Here is a 13,164-nt window from a genome sequence, read left to right as displayed (position 1 = left end):
TATGATTTGAAATCATTTTGAAAAAGATTTGAAAAGGAAATTAAAAAGATTTGATTTTTGAAATTAAAGTTGATTACTTGACTAATAAGAAATTAAAAGATATGATTATAGAATTTAAAGATTGGTCCTTTCTTAATAGACAAGTAATAACTTGAAAGTTTTTGAATCAAAACATTAGATGATAGCAATTAATTTCGAAAATATTAGATGCAAATAAGAAAAAATTTTGAAAATTAATTTTGATATTTTAAAAAATATTAAGAAAAAAATTGAAAAAGATTTGATTTTTGAAAAAGAATTAAAAAAGATACGATTTTGAAATTTATGGGTAAAATAAGGGAAAGATATTTTTTTTTTGAATTTTCAATGAAGAAAGAGAAAAACAACAATTTGAAACAAAACATAAAAATTATGAATCAAAACAACTAATGCATGCAAGAACACTTTGAATATCAGGATGAATACCAAGAACACTTTGAATGTCAAGATGAACACTAAAACTTATTTTTGAAAATTTTTTTAAGAAAAGAAAAATATGCAAGACACCAAACTTAGAAATTTTCAAACTTTAGACACTAACAAATTGAAAATACATATGAAAAACAAGAAAAGTCACAAAACATGATAATGCAAAGATCAAACAAAGAAGATCATCAAGAACAACTTGAATATCATGAAGAACACAATGCATGAGTTTTCAAAAATTTTCAGGAAATTAAAAGGATGCAATTTACACCAAACTTAAAAATTGACACTAGACTCAAACAAGAAACATCAAATTATTTTTGGTTTCATGATTTTATTAATTATTTTTGGATTTTTCGAAAATAAAAATAATAAAAACAAAAAGCTTAAAATTAAAATAAAATTACCTAATCTGAGCAACAAGATGAACCGTCAGTTGTCCAAACTCGAACAATCCCCAGCAACGACGCCAAAAACTTGGTACGCACATTCATAATCTCAATTTTTTTTCACAACTCCGCACAAGTAACCAGCAAGTGCACTGGGTCATCCAAGTAATAAACCTTACGTGAGTAAGGATCGATCCCACAGAGATTGTCGGCTTGAAGCAAGCTATGGTCATCTTGTAAATCTCAGTCAGGCAGATTCAAATGGTTATGGGATTTTGATAATTAAAATATAAATAACAAAAAATAAGATAGAGATACTTATGTAATTCATTGGTGAGAATTTCAGATAAGCGTATGGAGAATCTTTGTTCCTTCTGAACCTCTGCTTTCCTACTGCCTTCATCCAATCATTCATACTCCTTCCCATGGCAAGTTGTATGTTGGGCATCACCGTTGTCAATGGCTACTTCCCGTCCTCTCAGTGAAAATGGTCCAAATGCGCTGTCACCGCACGGCTAATCATCTGTCGGTTCTCGATCATGTTGGAATAGGATCCAGTGATCCTTTTGCGTCTGTCACTACGCCCAACACTCGCGAGTTTGAAGCTCATCACAGTCATCCCTTTCCAGATCCTACTCGGAATACCACAGACAATGTTTAGACTTTCCGGATCTCAAGAATGGCCACCAATAATTCTAGCTTATACCACAAAGACTCCGATCTTTCGGAATGGAGGCTAAGAGATAAACGCTCAATCCAAGGTAGAACGGAAGTTGTTGTCAGGCACGCGTTCATAGGTTGAGAATAGTGATGAGTGTCACGGATCATCATATTCATCATGGTTAAAGTGCAAGCGAATATCTTAGAATAGGAATAAGCTTGAATTGAATAAGAAAACAATAATACTATGCATTAATTCATGAGGAATAGCAGAGCTCCACACCTTAATCTATGGTGTGTAGAAACTCTACCGTTGAAAATACATAAGTGATGAAGGTCCAGGCATGGCCGAATGGCCAGCCCCCTAAACGTGATCTATCAACATAAAATTATTCAAAGACTAACCAGAGATATAAAATAAATCACTAAAAGTAGTTTTTATACTAAACTAGTAGCTAAGGTTACATAAGATAAGTAAATGATGTAGAAATCCACTTCCGGGCCCACTTGGTGTGTGCTTAGGCTGAGCATTGAGCTTTCATGTGTAAAGACTCTTTTTGGAGTTAAACGCCAGGTTGTAGCCTGTCTCTGGCGTTTAACTCTGGTTAGCAACCTGTTTCTGGCGTTTAACTTCAGAATATGGCAGGAAGTTGGTGTTTGAATGCCAGTTTGCGTCATTAAAACTCGAGAAAAGTATGGACTATTATATATTGTAGGAAAGCCCTGGATGTATACTTTCCAAGGCAATTGAGAGCGCGGAAATTGGGCTTCTGTAGCTCCAGAAAATCCATTTCAAGTGCAGGGAGGTCAGAATCCAACAGCATATGCAGTCCTTCTTCAGCCTCTGAATCAGATTTTTGCTCAAGTCCCTCAATTTCAACCAGAAAATACCTGAAATCACAGAAAAATACACTAACTCATAGTAAAGTCCAGAAATGTGATTATTATTTAAAAACTAATAAAAAGATAGTAGAAACTAACTAAATTATACTAAAAACTACCTAAAAACAATGCCAAAAAGCGTATAAATTATCCGCTCATCAGTCTTGAAAGGAAGCTCATTATTTCAACTAAGCAAAACATACATGCAAGAAATTATTATCATGTAATCTATCCTATCTAACAAAAGAAAAATAACATATTGGTGTTAACAGAGAGAGAAATTACCTCCGGAAGTCAGGTACTGAACTCCCCACACTTAAGGCTTGGCACGGTCCTCCATGCCATCAGTAAGGAGCAAGGCAGGGCTGGTAGTGTCACCTCCACTATCGGGCTCGTCATGGCTCCCAGTGCTGGTAGGTGAAGTAGAGTCCGGCATATCCTTCTCTTCTGGGGTGGGTGAGCACGAGCAATGAGCTCCTTTAGATAGGTGTATCGGCGCTTGTCACGACGCTCCATTCGCTCCATCTGCCGGTCTTGCCGGTCCAACCTTTGAAGGATCTGAAGGAACATCTAAGTAGTGGATGGTGTAGGAGGTGTGGGTGATGGTGGGGCGGACTTAGTAGGAGTGTCTGAAGATGGGCCGGGATGTCGGCTAGCAGAGGGTACTGGGGTCTGATGTACTTCCCGTTCGAGACATACTGATCAGCTCTTGGGATCATTTCCTTGGTATCCCCAGCCCTATATGAGACTCCTGCTACAGAGACAAGATCCAACAATAAGGCGGGGAGGGGTAGGTTACCCACAATCTGTACGTGTCACATGGCTTGCCGGATGTGTCTGGGTAAGTTGAGGGGCTGCTCTGTAAGGATGCACCAGATGAGGACAGCCATGTCTGCAGTAAAGGTAGACTCATGAGTGCTTGGAAAGACATAGTGGGACATAATCTATGCCCACACGTGAGCCTCCAAGGTGAGTGCAGGAGCTGAAATGCTCTTAGGTCGAGTCCGATGCTGTCCGTAGATCCACTTGCTGCCAGGTCGTGCTATGACACCAAGGACGTTATTCCAGTCAAACTAGTATGTCTGGCGCTTGAAAGAGGCCTTTTGATAGGCGTCCCATCCCTCTGGGCTAGGTGGAAGATCCAATACTCTCTGGATGGCCCCTTCAGAGACGGGTACTTGCTTCTGATGAACATAAATAGACTGCAGGGTAGGCGAGTGGAAGTTGGAGTAGAATTCGACTACCCATGACAGATTGGCCTCCCGCGGCTGTCTTCTCAAGAATTTCTACTGTTTCCTCTCAATGCAGGGCTCCACAAAATCAACAAAGTGTGTTGGAACAATGAGTAGGGGCTCATTATTGTAGTTTCTCTCAGCCAGGATAGGGACCATATGCTCACAGTAACGGTTAGTGAATCGTGCAGAGTCCCTAGCAGGGAACGCCTTTTCTGCCTCATTAACATTGATTATCCGTTTCACCCACTTCGTGGGAGGCTTAACACTTGTAGTGGGTTGGGCCTTAGCCACAGTTCTTTTAGTGCCTTTCCTTGCTGGTGTCTTGTCAATAGCCTTCTCTTTTCCTTTCTTAGTACTCATCCTAAGGAAGAATGTTAAATATAGAGTACCAAAAATCAGAAGAAAGAAATTCCAAGTGATAATAAATTTCAAAGAAAAGATAATTACTTAAATACATGGTAGCTACAACATGTAGGTAAGACATCAATTAGGATCATAAAGGCAAGTCATAACAACAAGATGCAAGAGGTTTTATGGCATACAATTAAGAGGCATGAGAAGCATAACTCAAGCATCAAATTGAACAAGAAGTATCACATGGAAAAAAAGAGTGAGTATTTGTATGATGACAATCGTGAATGATAATCCCAATACATGTGGAATACAAGTGTTGTGAAAAATGGGAATTAAAGTAGTAAGACAATAGTAGAAAAGAATTCAAAATGCCATGTTGGCTTTTTCACAAACACTTGGTGTTCAAGTAAAAATAGGAATGAAAATAAGTAATCCAAGTGTATATGAGATCCATGTCAATTGTCAAATTACTCCTCATAATATCTACAAGCTCAAATATAATAAAATAATACCCAAATAAGGCTCTGGTGCGCAGAAATTGTGATTACACTTTAATTATGTAAAACTTATCGCTCTTTCTTTCCCTGGTAATGGCGCCACAAACATGATGCCAATACCATGGTTCACAACTTTGCACAACTAACCAGCAAGTGCACTGGGTCGTCCAAGTAATACCTTACGTGAGTAAGGGTCGAATCCCACAGAGATTGTTGGTATGAAGCAAGCTATGGTCACCTTGCAAATCTCAGTCAGGTAGATATAAAATAGTAATGAGGTTTTCGAAATTAAATAATAAAATAGGGATAGAAATACTTATGTAAATTATTGGTGAGAATTTCAGATAAGCGAATAGAGATGCTTTCGTTCCTCTGAACCTCTGCTTTCCTGCTATCTTCATCCAATCAGTCTTACTCCTTTCCATGGCTGGCTTTATGTGATACATCACCATTGTCAATGGCTACTTTCAGTCTTCTCTCGGGAAAATGATCCAAATGCCCTGTCACGGCACGGCTAATCGTCTGGAGGCATCACCCTTGCCAATGGCTTCATCTTATCCTCTCAGTGAAAATGATCAATGCACCCTGTCACGGCACGGCTATTCATCTGTCGGTTCTCGATCATGCTGGAATAGGATTTACTATCCTTTTGCGTCTGTCATTACGCCCAGCAATCGCGAGTTTGGAGCTCGTCACAGTCATTCATTCATTGAATCCTACTCGGAATACCACAGACAAGGTTTAGACTTTCCGGATTCTCTTGAATGCCGCCATCATTCTAGCTTACACCACGAAGATTCCGATTAAGAGATCTAAGAGATACTCATTCAATCGAAAGTAGAACGGAAGTGGTTGTCAGGCACACGTTCATAGGGAATGATGATGATTGTCACATTCATCACATTCAGGTTGAAGTGCGAATGAATATCTTAGAAGCGAAATAAGATGAGTTGAATAGAAAACAGTAGTACTTTGCATTAATCTTTGAGGAACAGCAGAGCTCCACACCTTAATCTATGGAGTGTAGAAACTCTACCGTTGAAAATACATAAGTGAAAGGTCCAGGCATGGCCGAGATGGCCAGCCCCCAAAACGTGATCACAGGATCAAAATACAATCCAGGATCCAGGATGTCAAATACAATAGTGAAATGTCCTATTTATAATAAACTAGCTACTAAGGTTTACAGAAGTAAGTAATTGATGCATAAATCCACTTCCGGGGACCACTTGGTGTGTGCTTGGGCTAAGCTTTGAGTGTTGCACGTGTAGAGGTCCTTCTTGGAGTTGAATGCCAGCTTTTGTGCCAGTTTGGGCGTTCAACTCTGGTTTTGGATCCTTTTCTGGCGCTGGACGCCAGAATTGGGCAGAAAGCTGGCGTTGAACGCCGGTTTGCGTCGTCTAAACTTGTCCAAAGTATGGACTATTATATATTTCTGGAAAGCCCTGGATGTCTACTTTCCAACGCAATTGGAAGCAAGCCATTTTAAGTTATGTAACTCCAGAAAATCCACTTTGAGTGCAGGGAGGTCAGAATCCAACAGCATCAGCAGTCCTTCTTCAACCTCTGAATCTGATTTTTGCTCAAGTCCCTCAATTTCAGCCAGAAAATACCTGAAATCACAGAAAAATAGACAAACTCATAGTAAATTCCAGAAATGTGAATTTAACATAAAAACTAATGAAAACATCCCGAAAAGTAACTAGATCCTACTAAAAACATACTAAAAACAATGCCAAAAAGCGTATAAATTATCCGCTCATCACAACACCAAACTTAAATTGTTGCTTGTCCCCAAGCAACTGAAAATCAAATAGGATAAAAAGAAGAGAATATACTATAAATTCCAAACTATCAATGAAACATAGCTCCAATCAAATGAGCGGGACTTATAGCTTTTTGCCTCTTGAATAGTTTTGGCATCTCACTTTATCCATTGAGGTTCAGAATGATTGGCATCTATAGGAACTCAGAGTTCAGATAGTGTTATTGATTCTCCTAGTTCAGTATGATGATTCTTGAACACAGCTATTTTATGAGTCTTGGCCGTGGCCTTAAGCACTTTGTTTTCCAGTATTACCACCGGATACATAAATGCCACAGACACATAATTGGGTGAACCTTTTTAGATTGTGACTCAGCTTTGCTAAAGTCCCCAATTAGAGGTGTCCATGGTTCTTAAGCACACTCTTTTTTTGCTTTGGACCTTGACTTTAACCGCTCAGTCTCAAGTTTTCACTTGACACCTACACGCCACAAGCACATGGTTAGGGACAGCTTGGTTTAGCCGCTTAGACCAGGATTTTATTCCTTTAGGCCCTCCTATCCACTGATGCTCAAAGCCTTGGGATCCTTTTTATTTGCCCTTGCCTTTTGATTTTAAGGGTTATTGGCTTTTTGCTCTTGCCTCTTGGTTTTAAGAGCTTTTGGCTTTTTCTACTTGCTTTTACTTTTTCTTTCTATTTTTTTTTCGCCTATTTTTTTTTCTGCAAGCTCTGTTCTTTGCTGCTTTTTCTGGCTTCAAGAATCATTTTTATGATTTTTTAGATTATCAAATAACATGTCTCCTAGTCATCATTCTTTCAAGAGCCAACATATTTAACATTCTTAAACAACAACTTCAAAAGACATATGCACTGTTCAAGCATACATTCAGAAAACAAGAAGCATTGTCACCACATCAATATAATTAAGCTAAGTTCAAGGATAAATTCGAAACTCATGTACTTCTTGTTCTTTTGAATTAAAACATTTTTCATTTAAGAGAGGTGATGGATTCATAGGACATTCATAACTTTAAGACATAGTTACTAACTACTACTGATCATGTAATGAAGACACAAACATAGATAAGCACATAACATAGAAAACGAAAAACAGAAGAGATAAGAACAAGGAATGAATCCACCTTAGTGATAGTGGCATTTCCTTCTTGAGGAACCAATGATGTCCTTGAGCTCTTTTATGTCTCTTCCTTGTCTTTGTTGCTCCTCCCTCATTGCTTTTTGATCTTCTCTTATTTCATGAAGCATGATGGAGTGCTCTTGATGTTCCACCCTTAGTTGTCCCATATTGGAACTCAATTCTCCTAGGGAGGTGTTGATTTTCTCCCAATAATTTTGTGGAGGAAAGTGCATTTGAGGCATCTCCGGGATCTCATGGTAATGAGCTTCTTGCGCCTCTTGAGCTCCATGAATGGGCTCTCTTGCTTGCTCCATCTTCTTCTTAGTGATGGGCTTGTCCTCTTTAATGAGGATATCTCCCTCTATGTCATTCCCAGCCGAATTGCATAGGTGGCAAATGAGGTGAGAAAAGGCTAACCTTGCCATAGTGGAGGACTTGTCAGCCACCTTGTAGAGTTCTTGAGGTATAATCTCATGAACTTCCACCTCTTCTCCAATCATGATGCTATGGATCATGATGGCCCGGTCTATAGTAACTTCAGACCGGTTGCTAGTGGGAATGATTGAGCATTGAATGAACTCCAACCATCCTCTAGCTATAGGCTTGAGGTCCAATCTTCTTAGTTGAACCGGCTTGCCTTTGGAGTCAATCTTCCATTGAGCTCCTTCTACACATATGTCCATAAGGACTTGGTCCAACCTTTGATCAAAGTTGACTCTCCTTGTGTAGGGTCGTGCGTTCTCTTCCATGTTTGGCAAGTTGAACGCCAACCTCACATTTTCCGGACTAAAATCCAAGTATTTCCCCCGAACCATTGTAACATAGTTCTTTGGATCCGGGTTCTTACTTTGATCATGGTTCTTGGTGATCCATGCATTAGCATAGAACTCTTGAACCATTAGGATGCCGACTTGTTGGATGGGATTTGTTAGAACTTCCCAACCTCTTCTTTGAATTTCATGTCGAATCTCCGGATACTCATTTCTTTTGAGTTTGAAAGGGACCTCAGGGATCACCTTCTTCTTGGCCACAACATCATAGAAGTGGTCTTGATGGGCTTTGGAGATGAACCTTTCCATCTCCCATGACTCGGATGTGGAAGCTTTTGTCTTCCCTTTCCCCTTTCTAGAGGATTCTCCGGTCTTAGGTGCCATCAATGGTAATGGAAAAACAAAAAGCTTATGCTTTTACCACACCAAACTTAGAATTTTGCTCGCCCTCGAGCAATAAAAGAAAGAATAGATGAAGAAGAATAAGAAATAGAGGAGAGGGAGAGTGGGAAGTGTTTCGGCCAAGAAGGGTGTAGAGGGGTGTGTTGTGTGAATTTGATGAAGAATGGAGGGCTTTATATAGGGAAGGGAGGGGGGGAAAGGTTTCGGCCATATGGGTGGGTTTGGGTGGAAATTGGTTTTGAATTTTGAAGGTAGGTGGAGTTTATGAGGTAGGTTTATGGGGAAGAGTGGATGGATGTGAGTGGTGAAGAGGTGATGGGGAAGAGAGATTGAGGTGATTGGTGAAGGGTTTTTGGGGAAGAATTTTATGGGGTTGTGTGAAAGAGAGTGGTGAGAAGAAGTGAGTGGAGGTAAGTGGGGATCCTGTGGGGTCCACAGATCCTGAGATGATCCTGTGGGGTCCACAGATCCTGGGGTATCAAGGATTTGCATCCTGCACCAATTAGGCATGTAAAATGCCTTTGCACACAACTCTGGGCGTTCAGCGCCAGGTTGGTGCCCATTTTGGGCGTTCAACACCCATTTGTTGCCATTTCTGGCGTTGAACGCCAAAACCATGCTTGTTCTGGGCATTCAGTGCTAGAATGCTGCCCATTTTGGGCGTTCAGCGCCAGAACCATGCTCTGTTCTGGCGTTGAACGCCAGGCAGATGCTTCCTCCAGGGTGTGATTTTTCTTCTGCTGTTTTTTTATTCTGTTTTCAATTTTTATATTTATTTTGTGACTCCTCATGATCATGAACCTATAAAGACATATAACTAAGAAAAATATAGTTAGATAAATAAAAATTGGGTTGCCTCCCAACAAGCGCTTGACAGTGGGCTCTCATGGAGCCTCACAGATGTGCAGAGCTTTATTGAGACTCTCCAACACCAAACTTAGAGTTTGGATATGGGAGTTCAACACCAAACTTAGAGTCTGGTTGTGGCCTCCCAACACCAAACTTAGAGTTTGACTGTGGGGGCTTGGGTTGACTCTGCTTTGAGAGAAGCTTTTCATGCTTCCTCTCCATGGATGCAGAGAGAGATCCTTGAGTTGTAAACACAAGGTTGTCCTCATTCAATTGAAGGATTAATTCTCCTCTGTCCACATCAATCACAGCTCTTGCTGTGGCTAGGAAAGGTCTTCCTAGGATGATGGATTCATCCTCTTCCTTTCCAGTATCCAGGACTATGAAATCAGCAGGGATGTAAAGGCCTTCAACCTTTACTAACACATCCTCTACTTGTCCATAAGCCTGTTTTCTCGAATTGTCTGCCATCTCTAATGAGATTTTAGTAGCTTGCACCCCATAGATTCTCAGTTTCTCTATTACAGAGAGGGGCATGAGGTTTATTCCTGAACCAAGGTCACACAGGGCCTTAAAGATCATGGTGCCTATGGTACAAGGTATTATGAACTTTCCAGGATCCTGTCTCTTCTGAGGCAATGCCAGTTGATCCAGATCACTTAGTTCATTGATGAACAAGGGAGGTTCAACTTCCCAAGTATCAATGCCAAATAATTTGGCATTCAGCTTCATGATTGCACCAAGAAACTTGGCTATTTGTTCTTCAGTAACATCCTCATTCTCTTCAGAAGAGGAATACTCATCAGAGCTCATGAATGGCATAAGGAGGTTTAATGGAATCTCTATGGTCTCTAGATGACCCTCAGAGTCCTTTGGTTCCTCAGAGGGAAGCTCCTTATTGACCATTGGATGTCCCAGGAGGTCTTCCTCCTTAGGATTCACGTCCTCCTCTCCCTCATTGGGTTCGGCCATGGTGCTTATGTCAATGGCCTTGCACTCTCCTTTTGGATTCTCTTCTGTATTACTTGGGAGAGTACTGGGAGGGATTTCAGTGATCCTTTTACTCAGCTGGCCCACTTGTGCTTCCAGATTTCTAATGGAAGACCTTGTTTCATTCATGAAACTTACAGTGGCCTTAGATAGATCAGAGACTAAGTTTGCTAAATTAGAAGTATTTTGTTCAGAGTTCTCTGTCTGTTGCTGAGTAGATGATGAAAAAGGTTTATTATTGTTAAACCTGTTTCTTCCACCATTATTAAAGCCTTGTTGGGGCTTTTGATCCTTCCATGAGAAATTTGGATGATTTCTCCATGATGAATTATAGGTGTTTTCATAAGGTTCACCTAAGTAATTCACCTCTGCTATTGCAGGGTTCTCAGGATCATAAGCTTCTTCTTCAGAAGATGCCTCTTGAGTACTGTTGGATGCAGCTTGCATTCCATTCAGACTCTGAGAAATCATATTGACTTGCTGAGTTAATATTTTGTTCTGAGCCAATATGGCATTCAGAGTATCAACTTTAAGAACTCCCTTCTTCATAGGTGTCCCATTACTCACAGGATTCCTCTCAGAAGTGTACATGAACTGGTTATTAGCAACCATGTCAATGAGTTCTTGAGCTTCTGCAGGCGTTTTCTTTAGGTGAATGGATCCACCTGCAGAAGTATCCAATGACATCTTTGATAGCTCAGATAAACCATCATAGAATATATCCAGGATGGTCCATTCTGAAAGCATGTCAGAAGGACACTTTTTGGTCAGCTGCTTGTATCTTTCCCAAGCTTCATAGGGGGATTCACCTTCTTTCTGTCTGAAGGTTTGAACATCCACTCTAAGCTTGCTCAGCTTTTGAGGAGGAAAGAACTTGGCTAAGAAAGCCGTGACCAGCTTATCCCAAGAGTTCAGGCTATCTCTGGGTTGAGAGTCCAACCACACTCTAGCTTTGTCTCTTACAGCAAAAGGGAAAAGCATGAGCCTGTAGACTTCAGGATCTACTCCATTAGTCTTAACAGTATCACAGATCTGCAAGAATTCAGTTAAGAACTGAAAAGGATCTTCAGATGGAAGTCCATGAAACTTGTAGTTCTGCTGCATCAGAGAAACTAATTGAGGTTTCAGCTCAAAGTTGTTTGCTCCAATGGCAGGAATGGAGATGCTTCTTCCATGTAAATTGGAATTAGGTGCAGTAAAGTCACCAAGCATTCTCCTTGCATTGTTGTTGGGTTCAGCTGCCATCTCCTTTACTTGTTCGAAATTTTCAATCAAGTTGTCTCTGGATTGTTGTAATTTAGCTTCTCTAAATTTCCTCTTCAGATTCCTTTCAGGTTCTGGATCAGCTTCAACAAGAATGCCTTTTTCTCTATCCCTGCTCATAAGAAAGAGAAGAGAAAAGGAAAAGAAGAGGAATCCTCTATGTCACAGTAAAGAGGTTCCTTATTGTTAGTAGAAAAGAAGAAGAGAAAAATCTGAACTCAGAAAGAGAGAGAGAGGGTTCGGATTTTTGGTGGGTGAGGGAGAGATGTTAGTAGATGAATAAATAAATAGAATAAGATGAGAGAGGGAAAATTTTGAAAATAATTTTTGAAAAAGAGTTAGTGATTTTTTGAAAATAGTTTTTGAAAAAGGTTAGTAGTTTTTTTTTTTTCAAAAATTCAAAATAAAAATAAAATAATTAGTTAATTAAAAAGAAATTTTTGAAAAAGGGGGAAGATATTTTCGAAAATAGAGAGAGAAAGAGTTAGTTAGGTGGTTTTGAAAAAGGTAAGAAACAAACAAAAAGTTAGTTAGTTAGTTGAAACAAATTTTGAAAAGATAAGAAGTTGGGAAGTTAGAGAAGATATTTTGAAAAGATATGATAGAAATTAGTTTTTGAAAAAGATTTGAATTTTTAAAATCACAATTAATGACTTGATTCACAAGAAATCACAAGATATGATTCTAGAACTTAAAGTTTGAATCTTTCTTAACAAGCAAGTAACAAACTTGAAATTTTTGAATCAAAACATTAATTGTTATTGTTATTTTCGAAAATTTGGTATAAAAATAAGAAAAAGATTTTTTTTGAAAAATATTTTTGGAATTTTCGAAAATAACTAAGAAGTTTGAAAAAGATTTGATTTTTGAAAAAGATTTTGAAAAAGATAAGATTTTCAAATTGAAAATTTAATTTGACTCATAAGAAACAACTTGATTTTAAAAATTTTTGAAAAAGTCAACTCAAATTTTCGAATTTGATGAGAGAGAAAAAGGGAAAGATATTTTTTTTTTTTATTTTTGAATTTTTAATGAAGAGAGAGAAAAACAAGAAAAATGATGCAATGCATGAGAATTTTAGATCAAAACATGTGATGCATGGAAGAATGCTATGAATGTCAAGATGAACACCAAGAACACTTTGAATGTCATGATGAACATCAAGAACATATTTTTGAAAAATTTTTTAATGCAAGGAAAACATGCAAGACACCAAACTTAGAATTCTTTAATGCTTAGACACTAAGAATTCAAGAATTCATATGAGAAACAAGAAAAGACACAAAACATGAAATCATCAAGATCAAACAAGAAGACTTACCAAGAACAACTTGAAGATCATTATGAACACTATGAATGCATGAGTTTTCGAAAAATGCAAGATGCACATGCAATTGACACCAAACTTATAACATGACTCAAGACTCAAACAAGAAACATGAAAGATATTTTTGATTTTTTATGATTTTCTAATTTTTTTTTGTATTTTTTTTTTGAAAATTAA

At 38.7% G+C, this 13,164-nt stretch overlaps 1 pseudogene; it reads right to left on the bottom strand.

The window, feature by feature from the left end:
• The window catches only part of LOC148580722 (uncharacterized), a 113,686-nt pseudogene that overhangs the window by 57,439 nt on the left and 43,083 nt on the right, over positions 1-13,164 (bottom strand).

The sequence above is a fragment of the Arachis ipaensis genome, chromosome B10 (assembly GCF_059453495.1).
Source record: "Arachis ipaensis isolate K30076 ecotype BB chromosome B10, ASM5945349v1, whole genome shotgun sequence".
Classification (NCBI taxonomy): Eukaryota; Viridiplantae; Streptophyta; class Magnoliopsida; order Fabales; family Fabaceae; genus Arachis; species Arachis ipaensis.
The sequence above is the reverse complement of the archived record's forward strand: the minus strand, read 5'-3'. Positions and strand labels throughout refer to the sequence as shown.